Source organism: Daphnia magna, linkage group LG3 (assembly GCF_020631705.1).
Source record: "Daphnia magna isolate NIES linkage group LG3, ASM2063170v1.1, whole genome shotgun sequence".
Lineage (NCBI taxonomy): Eukaryota > Metazoa > Arthropoda > Branchiopoda > Diplostraca > Daphniidae > Daphnia > Daphnia magna.
In genome coordinates, this window is record NC_059184.1 from 8,793,242 (window position 1) to 8,810,105 (window position 16,864).

The window sequence follows — 16,864 nt, forward strand, 5'->3', positions numbered from 1 at the left end:
ACACTCGTTCAGGTGAGGACGCAACTGTTTTGGATCGTACAACATTCCTGTAGGGTCTTCCCCATTTGCTAAACTGGTAGCGAAGGCGATGGTGTAGACCCCACAGTCATAGCTATTGTTTTGTCTTTGACTTTGTTTGACGATATATGTCATCTTTTCCTCATCTGTTTTCAAAAGACTGGACATACAGCTTAGGACATGTTTGTCGTGCCAGGCACTTCCACCCCAACTGTCAAACAACTTTTACGTGTTCCGGTTGGACGAATCCTTTTGCCACCAGTACCCAGTGGTCACGGCCATCATGAATAACCTGCATCCATTTATCCTCCGTCACCTTTGGATATTCAAGAGTTCCTCCAATGGTTACGCAATTCAATCCGCCTATCATAGGATGTTGTTGCTTCAGGATTTCTTGGGCTCTGTTTACGTATCCCGAACATAGCTTGTTGGTTTTAGTCAGGCTAAAACTTAATCACGTTTTTAATTACATAAACAGTTATGACTTCTAGGCTTGTTGTGGGCAACGGGGAAGAAGAAGCCGTTTGAATCATAGCTAACTCCATCACCTATTAAAGTAATATACGAATTGAATTAAGTAAAAGCAGAAAATTCATCGCGTTTGTTTTTACCTCTGTATTTTCAGCGTCTGTTGAATGAAAAAGGGAGGGAGTAGCCTTTTCAACGATAGTTTCGTCTATTGCTATTGTTGCCTTTGTGGAAGTCTCCTCCAGCGCCCCATTTATCGCCTCTTCCTCATTTTCATATTCTTCTTGGAAACCTTTCGGCTCCAGTTTCCTCTTCTTGTGGTAGGAACTGAAGTACCCAGCGTTTTCTTTCTGACGTCCTCTTTTTTTGGGAGCGGCTGGAAGGTGAAGATAAGACCATGGGTGGGATGAATCCTAAAAATAGTTAATGGTGAAAATAAAGTAACAAAAAATTTTTAAAAACTCATTAAATATTCAATTTACCCTTTTCAGGTTTTCAGTAGTTTCGTCATGTTCAACGACAAAAGTTGGATCATCGCCTGGATAACCCTCATTGATTGCGAAACCTTCATTTAATGCTGTGATAACATTGTGATTGGAAACCGAGGTGTTTTTCACCAACGTGACCGGCTTATTCTCCTTGATTAAGGTGTGAATATCCTCAAGAAGTTGCATCTTCTCTTGAAAATCTTGTGCAGCTAACACGCTTAGTGTGTCAGCTAATTTCCGAAAAAAAGTTGTTGCCATCATAAACTGGTCTTTCTCAGTTTTTGGTTTGCGGCTCTTTTTCCTTTTACACTCCAATCGGAGATTACCTATTCGCAATAACAGTTGCATCGTCCTGGTAAAAGAAGATTTGATTTTAAAAATTTTGTAAATTTTAATGATCTTATTATAAATTATAGTTCAAGGCATTCGTTTCACCAGTGTTCTGCAAAAGATCCTGTCGGAATTTCGGTGTTCTCTTGGATATGAAAACTTATTATATGGCGGCAAGGCAACTCAAACGCCATGAAGAAGTCGTAAGTACAGGCCGTCAAATCACTTTTCAAGTGGTAAGTGGTATTGCATGATGCAATGTTGTACGTTAAAGTTTCCTAAAACGTATACTGCTACATTATTGTTATACAAACAATACTCACATTTTACTTTAAACTTTATCCAGGACGAAATCATAGGATTTCTTTTTCATAATTTTGATCTCTTCCTCCCGTTTGCTCCACGCATAAGGCGAAACGGATTCTGCGAACTTCTTAAGCAATGGATGCTTTGATTTAGTGGCAAATCGAAGATCCCTGATGTTTTGCTTCAACTTGCGATCGCTAAGACGAAGCATTGCGATGTTAACCAGATTTTTAAGCACTTCCACCAATCGCTGGGTCTTCTGAAGAACGTCTTTGATGGTATGATGAAATCTAGTTTTACAAAACACTGTTTTTAGTTAGAATTCAAATATAATCAAATTTTTTACTTAACCTACCGTTCAAGGCGATTATTTGTATTATTACCGAATGTTGGTAAATGTCGGTGGCCGAGATGCGTCCACTTTGTTTCTATATTGAACCAATGGTCTCGGAAATATGTAGCAGTACTTCCTGTTCCTCCATCTGTTAGGTAAACGCTTTACATTATCTTAAGTTCATTAATCTGTATTATTTAGTTACCTTGGCTCAATAGAAACGCTTTAGCTGAATCAAAATCAGCTTGCGTTGTGGCGTACATAGCCGTACGGAAATGCTTACGGATTTGGTGGCGCTTTTCTATGTCAACACGCTCACCGTCATTCACTTTGTTCAAGTGGAAATCGACGGACTTCAAAGCGTGAAACGGACAGAGAAGGTGAGTTGCAGAGGGGAAATATCTTCCTAAAGCGGAAATTTCGGCGCAATCCTTGTCAGTCAATGTTAATTTCGTAGCAGAGACGTCATTGTTCTAGGTAAGTATGTTTATTATTATTTGTTTATTTAATCTTGTTGAATAAATCAAACCTCCGAAAAAACCCACAGACATTCTGCAATTGCTTCTATGGTTTTTTCTTTGATGAAGAACTTGGCAACGGGCTGGCCGTCACCATTGTTGTCTTCGATCAAAATGTGGTAAAGGGCGACGCCAGCTCTGGTCGTCTCGTTGGTTCCATCTAGTTCTAAGACTTTACCATATTTTTTATAAAGTTTTTGCTGCCTCTCAAGCTGGACAAATATGGCAGCCACTTCCCATCTCCGTCGTCCAAAACCTTCACGATGTTATTGGGGTTTTTCTGCAGATCGATGAGCGAGTCAACAGTATTTCTCCTCTAGTTTTCTGAATTCCCTGTAAGTATGATAGAAAATAGTATGATGTTTTTTCATTAGTTGTAATATTGTCACGTGGTCAATGACCACGTTATGTGATCCGGTATGGAATGCTACCGGACGTGTGACGTCAGTGTTCCCCCCCCCCATATATAGTCCCCCGTTGTCGTGTATCAAGCCCCCAGTCTTAGTCTTGTGAACCGGCAATACAACATACTGTTACATGGTGGAGATGCAGAACCTCCGGTAAGTCTCTTTTGTGGTTGTGTTACTGTTCGATTCTGTGCTACGGAGGCGGTGGCTGTCAGGGACCCCTGAGAGTCGACGACCCAACTGGTTTTAGCACCTTAAATTGTTGGGGTACGGGGTCACGGCTCCGACCGTAGGGCAATCGGGGGAAGCATAACGAAGGAGAGACGCCGGGGGGAAAACGGTGAAAAGGTTCAAGGCGGGGCAGACGGGTACATTGAGGGAAAGTGGATAGCGTAAACCGTGAGCCGAAGTGGTCGGCAAGAATCGGAGAAGTGACCGTGAGCCGAAGAGTTCGGCAAGAAGCGGAGAAGTGACCGTGAGCCGAAGTGTTCGGCAAGAATCGGGGCAGTGAACCGTGAGCCGAAGAGTACGGCAAGAAGCGGAGAAGTGACCGTGAGCCGAAGTGTTCGGCAAGAATCGGGGCAGTGAACCGTGAGCCGAAGAGTTCGGCAAGAAGCGGAGAAGTGACCGTGAGCCGAAGTGTTCGGCAAGAATCGGGGCAGTGAACCGTGAGCCGAAGTTTTCGGCAAGAAGCGGAGAAGTGAACCGTGAGCCAAAGTTGTTGGCAAGAAGCGGAGAAGTGAACCGGGAGCCGAAGAGTTCGGCAAGAAACAGCGGTGCGAGGATTGCAGGAAGTAGATGATAGGAGAGGAGGACGTAAGGAGCGGGGAGAGAATCCGAGACGCTCGGGGACGGTTCGTGGCACGGGGTAGTTGGGGTATACCCGAGATCGGGAGTGCATCCCAGGGGCGGGCGAGGACGCGCAGTCGACCGTTGAGGGAAAGCGGAACGGAAGAGCGAGGAGAAATAGAGGACGGGGCGAACGAACCCCAACAGGAGCAGCGACCGGCATCCGTTCGGCAGGAGTATCATCTCACATTCAGTGAGGAGGAAACTGAGCGGTGGGAGGACGCCGAAGAGGAAGAAGGATCGGGAGAACACGGAGAAGAGCAGCCAGAGTGGGATTTCACGGATTTGAGAAGAAGATCGTCGAATATCAGTAGCTACATCCGGGGATTCAGAGCAGCTCAACAGCAAGTGGGCGCAAGGCACGCGATGGCCGCACAGATAAAAGTCCAATCCCCACCCACCTTCGGGGGGAAGGACGGAGAAGACGTCGTGCAGTGGATGCATCGATACGAAAGAATCGGGAGATATAATCGATGGGGAGATGAAGAACTTCGCGACCACGTGGAGCTGTCGCTGTCCGGGGCAGCACAGAAGTGGTACTCATACAAAGAGGCCGCGGGACAACTAGCAGCCGAATGGGAGGATGATGCAGGACCGCCAATTGTACCAGGAGTTAAAACACAGCTGTTGGAGCAATTCAAGCCAGTCAATCAGAATCGATTCAATGAAGCGAAACTGAGAGAACGCAAACAAGGAATCGAAGAATCCACGATCGAGTATTTTTACGACATCCTGGATTTATGCCGCAGAGTAGACCCGAATATGTCCGAAGCTACGAGATTGGCGCATCTATGGAGAGGACTCAAGCCAAGTTTACTAGAGAAACTCTGGAGTTTGAAACCCAACTCATGTGACGAATTCCTTCAAGAAATTAAGCGGTATCAGGAAATGACTTCCCGAGCAAGACACGAGGAATGGGCGATGGGCGTGGTCGGAAAACAAACACCAACGGCGGGAAATGAGAGAATGGATCGATTAGAAAAATTGCTAGAGGGACTGATGGGAGCCGTTGCATTGAGGAACGCATCAGGGGCAGCCGAACAGCAAGGAGAAAGAGCGGAGAGTCAACAGTACCGGTCGGATAACCGATCGATACTGAAATGGACTTCGGATGGGGAACCTATCTGCAGCAGATGTAAGACGGAGGGACACATCGGGAGAGAGTGTCCAACAAGAACATACGGTCAGGGAGGCCTGAGGGGTCGGACGCCGGACGGACAGGTCGTATGCTACGGGTGTGAAGGGATAGGACACATACGTCGTGACTGCCCGAGCTCCCAGCGAGAAGGAGGGGCACCACAACAGCAACGGCAGGTGCGATTCGCTGGAGAGGGTAGGCAAGTAATTGGTCTAGTAGGGACACAGCATGTAGACCCGGAGGTAGTAGCATGGCCAATTCTGAAAATCGACATCCAGAGGATGGTAGTACTGGATGTGTGGTGCTGGGGAAAACGGGTGGCTGCCGTGATAGATACAGGGGCGGGAGTGTCCGTGTGTTCGCCCAAATTAGTAAGAGAACTAGGGATAACAGTGACACCATGGCGCGCAAATCGTCTAGTATCAGTTGACGGCAAGGAGATTCAACCGGGAGGAGCCGCAATGCTGTCAGTATCAGATGGGAGAATGACCGTTGAGGGGGAGGCTTTGGTTCTGGACGGCGACATCGACTTACTTCTGGGGAAGGACATGTTGGAAAAACTTGGAACGCGGATGAAAATTGGGGCGCTACCGGAGATCTTCATTGGAGACACTGCCATGGGAGCACCGGTGGAAGAGATGACGGAGGAAGCACCGAAACTAGTAGTCCAGAATGGATGCTGGGTCCCACCCCGATCGAGGAAAGTGGTCGCAACTCAACCACTAGATTTGAATGGGTTTGGCGAAGGTGCACTGGTGGAACCATCCCAACCATTGCAGAGGACGAAAAGGGTGTCGACGGGAAAGGTCCTAGTTAGCGGAGTGGGAACAATCGGACAGATGGCGATAACCCACTTATCGGACCACAAACAATGGATCGAAGAGGGGACGGTGTTAGGAATAATCGAGCCAGTGACCGAAATCAAGGAGGGAGACACGCCAGTAGCCGTCGCGACAGTAGAGGCAGAGAAGAAAGCGCGCCGAGAGCACAAATTTGACAGCAGGATTGGAGAAGGATTAATGCCGACAGACAGAGAAAAGATCCGAGAAGTGTTAGTGGAATATGGCGACTATTTTTCGTGGCCCGGAGACCAACTAGGACTGTGTACGGCAGCAGGGCAGACAATAGAGGCCAGGGGAAAGGACATCCGTGACCGAGAGGCTGAAACTAGAGAGACTATACCCCTGGACGAGGAGGTGCAAGAAGCTCGAAATGAAAGGGTGGACGATCAGGTGCGTCGATCGACACGAGTCCGGATGCCACCAGTACGATACGGACAAATGCCGCAGGTGGCAGTGGGGGCTTTTCTCCTTCTGCTAGGACTACTAGGACCGCGGATGGGGGAACTTTTCCCACCTACTCAACTGCGGTCGGTAGACGACTCAGTAGACGACTCGGAGAGGGAAAAACGAGCGGCGGAACATCATACATACCCATTCGAGCTATGGGGTGCGGGAGCAGCGTTGTTCATGGCCAGTGTGGCTGTGTTCAGCATCCAGTGGTGCCACGGGAGAAAAGGAGACGTTAATAGGGCCGACCTTCGGGAACGCCTACGGGTAGTGGAGGAGTTCGAAGAAGAAGAAGCTAAGAAGCGACGTGCGCGGCGGTGGAGTACCGCCGAAAAAAAAAAGGATGATATTTTTTTTTGGGGGGGTGTCATGTGGCCTATATCATGTACCAATGTTCCCGGTTTTCTTTCGGTATATCTTTTTTTGTAATGTTTGTTTTTTTTAGTAATGCATTCGGGGACGAATGCAGCTAGAGGGGGGGATGTCACGTGGTCAATGACCACGTTATGTGATCCGGTATGGAATGCTACCGGACGTGTGACGTCAGTGTTCCCCCCATATATAGTCCCCCGTTGTCGTGTATCAAGCCCCCAGTCTTAGTCTTGTGAACCGGCAATACAACATACTGTTACAATATATTTTGTTTAACAAGACTTACCTGCTAATCCCTGTTTTATATTAATCAGGTCCTTGCTAATCAGATGGGTTCCAAATTTATCCTGTAGTATTTTTCTTACTTTGGTGGCTTGACCGCCAGCAGAGAGAGCCTCCTTTGCAAAATCCAATGCTTCGGGAGCCATTTGTCTACGTAATCAGGTACGGTTAATTGATTACTCATAATACGGGATCAGAACTAACTTACTTTTTGCTCGCATAGGTTTTCAAATGTGTTTTTGCACGGATTCTATGAATACCAAAATGTGGGCATTTGTACGAGAACCTTTTATATAACCACTTAGGATCGAGTTTGTTTTTGTTTTTCATGTCATCATTGTAACTTTTGATTGACTGAACAAGCTTACAATGACGCAAATACACATGTTCTTCAACCGCTAATTCCTTGAAGTACTTTTCTACCTCCTCGAAACTATTAAATCTCTTTCCTTTGGAAAATAACTCTAGGATCGTCATTCTTAATTCAAAGCCAGAACTCTATTGCCGGAAATTTAAAGTTAAATATAATTTAAGTTTTAAAGAAAATTTCCAGTTGTAGTGCTCATATAGGAAACGAAACTGTCTTGCGCGCACCCCATTGGCTGTCTTCATTTCAGAGGGTTACCTGTTCTCCAAAAGTCTTACGGCTTCCGCCAGGATCCAATCCATTGATTCATGCTGCGTCCCAAGGAAGTGAAATCTTCCCATTGGGACTAGTTACATGGTCGTTATCCCGATCCCATCGCCGCAACCTCGTCGATGCGAAGAAAACCCTTTGCCGCCTGCCCCATGTTGTCTCTTCCTACTTGGAATGCCGCAGAAATGTTTAATAAACAGATATAAAGAAATAGTAGGCTACGAGCAAGGGTGATTGTCAAATTTAGTGTATTTATTATTTTTACCGTAAATATGTGACAACATATATTCAATAACAGTAATTTTATCTATACCTAGTGGTAAATTATACTCCGTTTTCTGTGGGGCAATAGCATATTCGATCACTAGAGCCCCGCAGAATTCCGGGGGGTAATAGCAAATTTGGCCTAAAGAGCCCCCACGAATTCTGGGGGGTAATAGCATATTAGGTCGCTAGAGCATCCCAGAATTCTGTGGGGCAATTGGCGTGACCTAAACAAAGACCCCATCATGAAAAAGTTTTCTAAGTGTCGTGTTGGAACCATAATCTATTAAAAGGGACGGAGCAGAGATGTCAACAAGGGACTGTCAAAGTAGCTGGTTACGGACTAAATAAACATTGCTAAATTTAAAACACTCAGCTTTAAGATGGATTTGAGACGGCCCGTCTCAGCTGTCCCACTGGCACGCATATTCGACCGGATTGGAACGACAATTCCTCTCTGGGAGGTCAGCTGGCTCAGATCTTATCAATCTGAGATGCATCAAACGCTCTCGTGAGAACATTGAAAGGGATTAAAATAGCATCGTGTTTCCTGAAAGTGAATGAAAATGTAGTTTTGTGTCCATTGAGTGGATCCAACAGTAAGGGTTTCGGACTAATTGTTGATATTGTTTATTACGAGCATAGTCATGTATTGGTGTGCGAAATGTATCACATATTGGAATTCGACACGCATTAACAAGCTTCCCATGTTCACAAACGAAGAGACAACTTACATATTGCTCTCCGTTTTGAAGACTTACTTGATGCAAAATCATTTAAATTCCATAACCCTGTTGATCTTACTATTGCGCCCTCAAAAAATATTAATCTTGATCATTTGTATGTGGTTCCCAAAAGTAACTAAAAGAAAAGGAATTGTTTTTCATTAGTGTTTTATGTCACTGAGAAATAAATAGCAGAGCTTCTTAAATCCAGTTCAAGGTTTAATTTCATTTTTCAGATTAATATATTCCAAATGCCAGATTATTCCAGCTTGCTAAAAAGTATTCCGTTAAGTGGATTTTTAAATGGAAAATATAGGAATAGTCGTCTGCTTTCGGAACGCGTCCTGAAAAGTGGATTTTAAAATTGCGAATACCGGAAAAGTCGTCTGCTTTTCGTCACTCGTTCTGAAAATAGGCGACGGCTCCCTGCTTTTGGGTGGCCTTTCCGTTTTATGGGTTCACTTAATGGGCGATTTTCGGAACCGTTTTTAACATTGTAGCGTATCTTGATTCGGCGTCGGATACAAAACGGGAGACGCACTGGATGAAGATCCATCCATCCGCGTGTAGTTGCATTTGGCGAATCCGAGGCCGTTGCGGTGGGACGCGTCGGTGAGGATTGCTGTTTCCAGCGATGGCGAATGGTTTTAAGACGGGTGGAGAAGTTAGTGCCGTTTTTACCTTGTGGGAAGAGGTGTCGTGGTCGGATGAAAGATGAAAGCGTCCGAGGTGGACAGCAAAGGCCGAAGGGGTTTGGCAGCGCCTCTTTTGTCTGCCGAGAAACTGGTCAATTTCTCGACCATCCCCATGAATCGGCACATTTCGGTGATGTTCGTCGGGAATGGAAAATAGGAAATGGGGTCTTGCTTCGCGGGTTCTGTCGTGATTCCGTCCGCACTAATAACGTATCCTGCCCATTTCACCGTTTCAGCTGTGAAGCTGAGCTTGTCGATGTTCAAAGTGATGTGGTATTCCCGGCATCGCTATTGGAGTCTCTGGAAGCCCACCACGTGGCTTCGTCTCCCCGTCAGCAGCTTTCGTCACCGGTAGCGCTCAACCCCATGGTACCACGGAGGACCATAAAACGGGTCATGGTGTGATGAACGTGGTCAACTTCTGACTGTCTGGGTGGAGCTCGATCTGGTGGTAGCCTTGCACTTTGTCGATAGTCGTAAAGGAACGAGCCGTGCCCGACACACACGCGATCGTATCCTTTGGAGTGCGTGTTAGATACGTTGGTCGTTTGACGAAGCAATTTAGTTTGGTGAAGCCCACGCAGATGCGAGGTGTTCCGTCTGATTTCTCAGCTACCACCATTGGATGCGTCAAATCTGACGGGCTAGTCACCGGTGTGATAACGCCGTTTTCCAACATCTTGTCCAGTGCTGCCTTGAATGGTATGCGTTGTACAAATGGAATCGACCGAGCTCGATGGATGGAAAAGGGAGTCGCGTCATCCTGTAGCTCGATGTACATTGGCAACCCTCTCATTTTTCGGAGGAACCCCTATGTGTCGAACACTTTTGAAAATACGGAGATCAGTGCTTGCTTGATATCGTCGATAGTCTGCTGAGAAGGTCATGTCTGGTTTTTTGGGGCAGCTGGGTTACGAAATTGACAGGTAGTGGCTGTGGGTTTTGATAGTTTGCTGGTAAAATTCCTAACTTGATGGGGTCGTAACATGACAGTAGCAGGCCGCACACCTCTGGGCAGATTTCGATGCTCATCGTCGTCGTTCTTCCTCCTAAACTGGCATGCACTTGTATTGTACCGATGTTGGGTAAGGGTGTTTCGTTCGCCGCCACGAGATTGCCTGTTCGGGACCTCTGAAAATGTCGGTTCGCAATGCTCAGAGCCGACAGTATGCCGGTTCCGCCCACTGAGGCTTGGGATCCACTGTCGGGAATGGTGGTGATGACGACCCATGTCCCTGGTGGTGGGATTAGTGCAATGTCCAATAGATCCGTTCATGCCTGCCACCCGATTGAGGATGACGTGGCCTGGCTTTTTCTTTTCGGACGTTGGAAGGGAAAGAGGATCTTTTGATGTCACTTTCGTGTCCGCACACGCACGGCTTAAGTGTTTGTCCCCGCCGCATTTATTGAATTTCTGGTCTTTGGCCGGGCAGGTCTTTTCCTTGTGTGGGGTACCCGTAGCCGCAATATCTGCGTGTATCGTTGGTTTCACCCCCAGCTTGGTGGGATTCCTGCTTGGTGGGATTCGCACCTCTGGTGGTATGGTTTCAGCGTCGTTGGCTGAAGGCCACGTCATTGCTGCTTACTGCTTCTTCACTGCGGCACGTGTTTATGGTGCTGAGTAAATTTGGAGAGGGATTCATTGCCAATAGTTTCCGTCTGGTTTCCTAGTCAGCGATGCCCGAAATGATTTGGGACACGAAACGAGAATCATGGCACGCAGCACATTGGTCGGCTCCAGCCGTGATTTGGGGGAGCTGGACGTAAAATTTGTCAAAGAACTCGCCTGTCCCCTGTCGGCATTCCTTGAACTTCACTAGGTCGATTGTTACGCTTCATTGGACCGAATGTGTGCGTAAATTGCGTCGAGTATGTTGTCAGGCGTCGTAACTGCTTCGTCCCATGTCCCAAATGCTATCTCGACTGTATGGAGCATCTGGGTGGACATTGTCGTCTTTAACGCTGCGGATTGAGTCGGTATGGGGTGAACGTCTAATTGTTCCAACCGGAAGTATGCTTGCCACTGTTCTCGCCAGGTGGTAAAATTGCATAAAGAAATATCGTGCCCCATCGTCTCCAGTTGTGGAGCCGCGACACTGCGGTTCTGGGGGAACGGTGCTGACGTGGTGGGGCCAGTCACGTTATGTGGGGGGGGCACCACCGTGGTGTACATGCCGTGGCTAATAGTCCCTATGTCCCCCTGTGAGTAATTTAACCGTCCTTTCGAGGGAGTCGAAACGCGTGTCTGACATGCCAGTCGATGATGTAATCGCTATTTCTGGTAGGGAGCCACCGACACCTGGAGTTGTGGATGCCGTGAGCGGGTAACTGGAAGCCAGGAACCGTCCACGTGAGGGGGTGTCCATGGTTAATGCCGTGCGGCTTTCACTACTGATGCCGTCGATGCAAACACGATAGACGAGCGTTCAGCCTTAGCGTGTGGAGTGGCTTGCTGCGTAAACGACAAGATTCCGGCTCATCCAGTGTTTCACAAACGATGCAGTACACTCCCCAAGTCGCCGTAATCTAAATTTTTACGTTAATCGTAGGTTTAAAATATCAACTGCACCATGTTGAGGCTGGGTAAGCCGTTGTATTTTCAACACAAATGTATCAGTATTACATAGTACCAGGGTCCACTCGCGGAAGAGACGCCACGCTATCACTAGGCTCAACCGAATCTGACTCGTAAGGCCAGCAGGGAAACCTGAGTGGTTGGTGAAGGGGTTATCGTGTGGCCCTGCTACCATGGCAATTGAAACTCAAAAAGTGACCTTAGTTTTTTACAATTTACTACAATTAAACTTAATTTTTTCTCATAAAAAATACTGTTTAGTAGCTGAGATAGTAGGCTACAATCCTATATAGTTTTTATGTTAAATTTTTCAGTTTTGTTTTCAAGAGATACAAAATCCAAAAAATGTCTCAATTGACCACAATCTCCCCTACTAGTAATTTCTATTCGGTGATCTTGTGTAATTTCTATTTGATTTTCGTCTCTTACTTTCATAATTGTTCATGAAGGTGGTTGCTTAATGCTCATGTTTTACTAATCTGCTGGTTTCAGGATTTGTTGGGCATTCGCAGCCTAATTGTTCAAGTGTCCTGTCTAGGAAAAGCATTGGTCTGTTCAAACAGGTATTTTTCGCTCTGTAGTATGCTTATTATTTATTTGCTATATCTATTTCTCTTTTCATCCAGGAACTTCATTTCATTTCTGCATTTATGACTGTTTAAGTCCCATCTGGTGACGGTATGTATTTGTTGATGCCCTTGGTTGTATTGTATTGCGACTTGTGAGTAATACACAATATTTTCTAGGATATTAACATGGTTGGTCGCAGAGGACGTGCAAGTATCTTATCTGATCTTATCTGATCTTTAGGGGTAAAAAAAATGTGAAAAAAGTATCTGATCGGTATTTTTGTAGACAGTATCTTCTATCATGTTTTTTCAGCATTTATTTCGACTATCTGATCTTATCTTTAGGTTTGTAGTTGACCACCTATCGGTATCTGATCTTCAGGCCACCCAAAAAAAGATACGAAACACTGCGGGGGAGAAAACATTGACGCATTCTTATGATACTTTCTTCTATTGTAACGAAAATAACGGGGTATTTTTTACTAGTTCTTCGAATTTTTTATCACCAATGGTTGTTGACTAGCGTTTCGGCAACATGGCGACTTATTGAATTTCCAATTTCTTTAAAAAACGTTTTTCTTAAGTAAATAATGCTTTTTGAAACAGAATTTATAAACTTTCCCACAGACCGACTTTTTTCTCAAGTTTTCTGTTTTCCATATTTTCTCGCGACATGAAAATTTATTGGAAACCATGGCAACCATTTGAAGCTGTGTGATTTCGACGGGCGCGAAAGATTCCCGAAACAAAGAAGAAGTTTTTGCCCATTGTAAAACCCCTACTTACTTCATCTTTAAGTAAATAGCTTTTACTCGATTAAGGGAAGCTGCGGACTTCGTTCGATGGTATATTCCCGTAAAATGTTAACATGATTCAAACAAGTCGATAAATGTCTCAAACGATTGGAGGCATACATACAGGCCGTAGCCGTATAGCCAGCGTCAAGCACAACAAAGACACAAATAAGACAAGTTTAAACGGGGAACGAGCAAGCCAGTAGCAGGTCGAATAAACGACCTGACACTTGACTCGCGAAGGGGTGAATCAACACTAGACTGGGTGAACAGCCCAGCGTTGACTAACGAAGAATTACAATTGATGGGGTTTTATACGACAAACAAAGTCAACGCGATCACCAACGCAAGGTGAGCGTAATGAAAGGATGGAAAGGAAAATGACTTGTTTCCAGGAATTAGAGGGAGGATATTTTTCCAAGAAAGAGTGAGCTGATGCATTCCTTACACCATGCACAGTAGGCTTGGCAAAATCTTACCGAAAAAGACGCTTTTCGTGAAAAATTAGCGCTTTCAATGAAAAAAAAAGACTTCAATTGTGCTTTAAAGCTAACGGCTGGTGGACGAAATATTAAACATATTTCATTTGAATTTTTCTTTAAATGAAATAAATCCTCTTTTCAAAAAAAAATTTTTGAATTTTTTCTTAGATTTATTTTCTAAATGTTATAATTTTATCCGTCTTTTAAAATTGTCTGTCACCAATAAGTTTTCATGTAGCGAGAAAATATGGAAAACGGAAAACTTGAGAAAAAAGTCGGAGTGGGGGAAAGGTAACAATTCAGAGGTTAGCCTTTCCCCGACTTTTTCCTCAAATTCTCCGTTTTTCATATTTTGCTCGCAGCAAAAAATACTGAAATCATGGCAACCGTCTCACTTTTGCAGTCAAAACAAAAAACAATTGCATGCTTTTTTTGTTTTTTTTTCAATTAAAAACAATGCCATCTAGTGCTCATAAGGAATTTTAATTTTTTGGGCTAGCGGCGGGGGGGGGGGCCTTTTTGTGGAGGATACTGTACATTGCACATCAAGTGAGATAGACCAGCTCGGACGGCAAAGACTAGTTGTGATGTCCCTATGACGGCTACTAGGGTACATCACCTGAAAATGTCCACACAAGTAAAGTAACAAGTTAATTTTAATCACTATTGTAAAGCATACCATGCATACGGCCAGACGGATATTATTGAAAACTACACCAATTTCTCTGAACTTTAGAAAAGTATTGCACGTTATGTCTTTAAACTTCGACTTAATGACTTTGTGGAAATATTCCGAGTGTTGATGAGTTTTGACAGCTATATCGAACGCCATTATTTTTTCCAATTGCGCTAATATGATGTTTAGTTGTTCAGTATTTTTCACAGTTCAGTATTGCAACTGATTCCTTGCCAGCTTTCTATTATTTAGAGTTCCCATAAACCCATTAAATTGCAAAGGTGCTGGACTTTCCACACAATATGATGGAACTGGCAGTCTGGATGACGTTTGAAACGGGCCAAACACTATTGCAGCATATGAAATGCCATTGATGTTCTCAAAATTTTAATATGTATCGAAAAGTATTTGAGAATATTTAACTCTTATTCTATTACCATAGGAGGATGGAGGATTTAACTCTAAAAGAAACTGACTTTCACAGACTAATTGCACTGGCGGACTGCCTACTGTTCCACGGTTAACAGATGAAACTAATCGAATTTCATTTTTTTTCTCTCTCTGCTAGGGTAGTTGTCTTCTTTCTTGATTAAATTATCGCGGAATCTTGTACGTCTGCGGGCACAATTTTGGTTTTCTTAACCAAAACTGGAGTTATCGCCGAAGGAATCTTAAATGGTTTTTTTGGGTGGAACCCATTTTAACAGATGCAAACAAATACACCCTCTATTTGTAGCTGCATTGAAGAGCCTATATTTCCACGAATTTCATGCAAGTTCTGATGACGCAGATGTTACCACAGAAGAATTAAAACTCATGTTGACTGGAAAGACTGACGAAGAACTACGTTCGATGATATTAAATAATGACCCATCGTCCATCTTTCACCTCTTTCAAAGATACAAGATCTTGAACAGGAGACATTGAAAGGAGCACATGTTCAAACGACACAATATTGGATAACCTATGTTGATATCATTGCAGTTTACCATGGACTTTAAAGGGCTGACGATTACAAACTTTACATTCACCTTTTGCAGGAATTAACCAGTCTTTTTTTTTTTTCTTCAAACACCAAAATTATACCCGTTGGCTAACAAAAATCGTAAGATTTACACCCAAGGCGCTTAAGTATCGGTCATTTAATTAGGTACACCACCTTCCCCCCATCCGCTTCCACGCCATGTTTAAACAGGCGTTTAAAAAAATATGAACTTCATACTTCAAAACAACCTTAAATTTATTTGTTTATGCCAAACGACGCGCTTCTCTTTGCTCTTTTCGATTACAACGTATGTTTTATAATTTGATTTACTAAAATAGTCCTTACCTTTACACCACAGTTGGTACAGTCAGATGTTTTTATCATTCTAAGCAGTTCCAGGGGACTTAATCTTCTTCTTGGAGAAAGCCTCAAGTTCCCATAGGATAATGTTCCTAACCATGCCTACCATCTATGTCGCGGGTATTTATACAAAAATGAAATATTATGTGTTTCCAAGTAACACGTAGTTTCTTGTTTTTTCTGTATTTTATAATTCTTTCTTTCAATCCGAGTAGATGTTTTGAAACCCATGATTTGACCACCTCAAAGCTCCGACCTTCACCTTGTGGCAGACGGCCCATCTGTCCCCTTACCCGTTCCTGGGACATTCCACGCCAAAAAAACCAATCGATGGCGCGTCAAAATTTAGATTTTGATAAAAATTGGAGTGTGTATTGGAAAATACACCAACAATTTATTGCCCAATTTTTGGATTTTTCATTTAATAAGTTTCAGAGTTATTGCGATGTAAAAATCGCATTTTTTCATTTTGCCGTGAAGGCAGAAAAAATGTTTATTTTTCTTTTCTCTTATTCTTGTCTCTATTTTTCACTCGATTGTGATTTTAAAAATGTCAGTCGATTCCTTATTACTTTCTTTATAAAGTTCATAAAATAAATTTCTTTTTAATAAAAAATTTTATGTATAGTTAAAAGAATGAAAAAAAATTTCTCCCAACTTCAAAATTCTGTATCACAGAATGCTTGTCGATTGAGAAACTTTAATTTTAACCACACGAAAGAAGAACTTTCATTTATCATTATATAAAAAATCCACGTGACTTTTTTTCTTTATAGCTGATAATTAATTCTATCTATAAAGGGCTCTTTTTGCATTTCAAGACTTTTTTTTTAGCCCTGAGCATTCTCCCCCCATGAATGTCGGCCATTTTGGGAGGGGAGCGATTCCCCCCTTCATATCGTAAAAACGACCTTGAGACAAGCCTCGGAAAAGTTCCAATCTTCGCGCCAAAAATGGGGTTACTTATATTTGAAATTCTATAGAAACTATGATGAATTCAATAATGCTGAAAAATTAGCATTCTTTGTAGATTAATTAGGTATATTATTGCTTAATCCTACATTTTTAGCTAGAAGTGCAGTTGTGATGCGCATTTAATTATTTTTATTCCATCGAAATTTACGAGTTTCACATTCCAATTTCTTCGAATTTCACATTTATCAAATTCCGTTTGCCATAAGATTAGAGAATCTATTTTCAATTGCTCATACAAATTCATACTCAGACAAATCAATTTTGAAAGTTCTTCCTCTGCGAGTTGTTGCCGCGAATGACGATGAAATTATGATGACGTTTTCTAAGG

General features: G+C 43.7%; 2 pseudogenes; both read right to left on the minus strand.

Annotated features, from left to right (window-relative positions):
* Window positions 1-1,384: 1,384 nt before the first annotated feature.
* LOC116933649 lies at window positions 1,385-9,246 on the minus strand (annotated as a pseudogene).
* A 685-nt stretch (window positions 9,247-9,931) lies between these two features.
* LOC116933648 lies at window positions 9,932-11,191 on the minus strand (annotated as a pseudogene).
* Window positions 11,192-16,864: the final 5,673 nt, after the last annotated feature.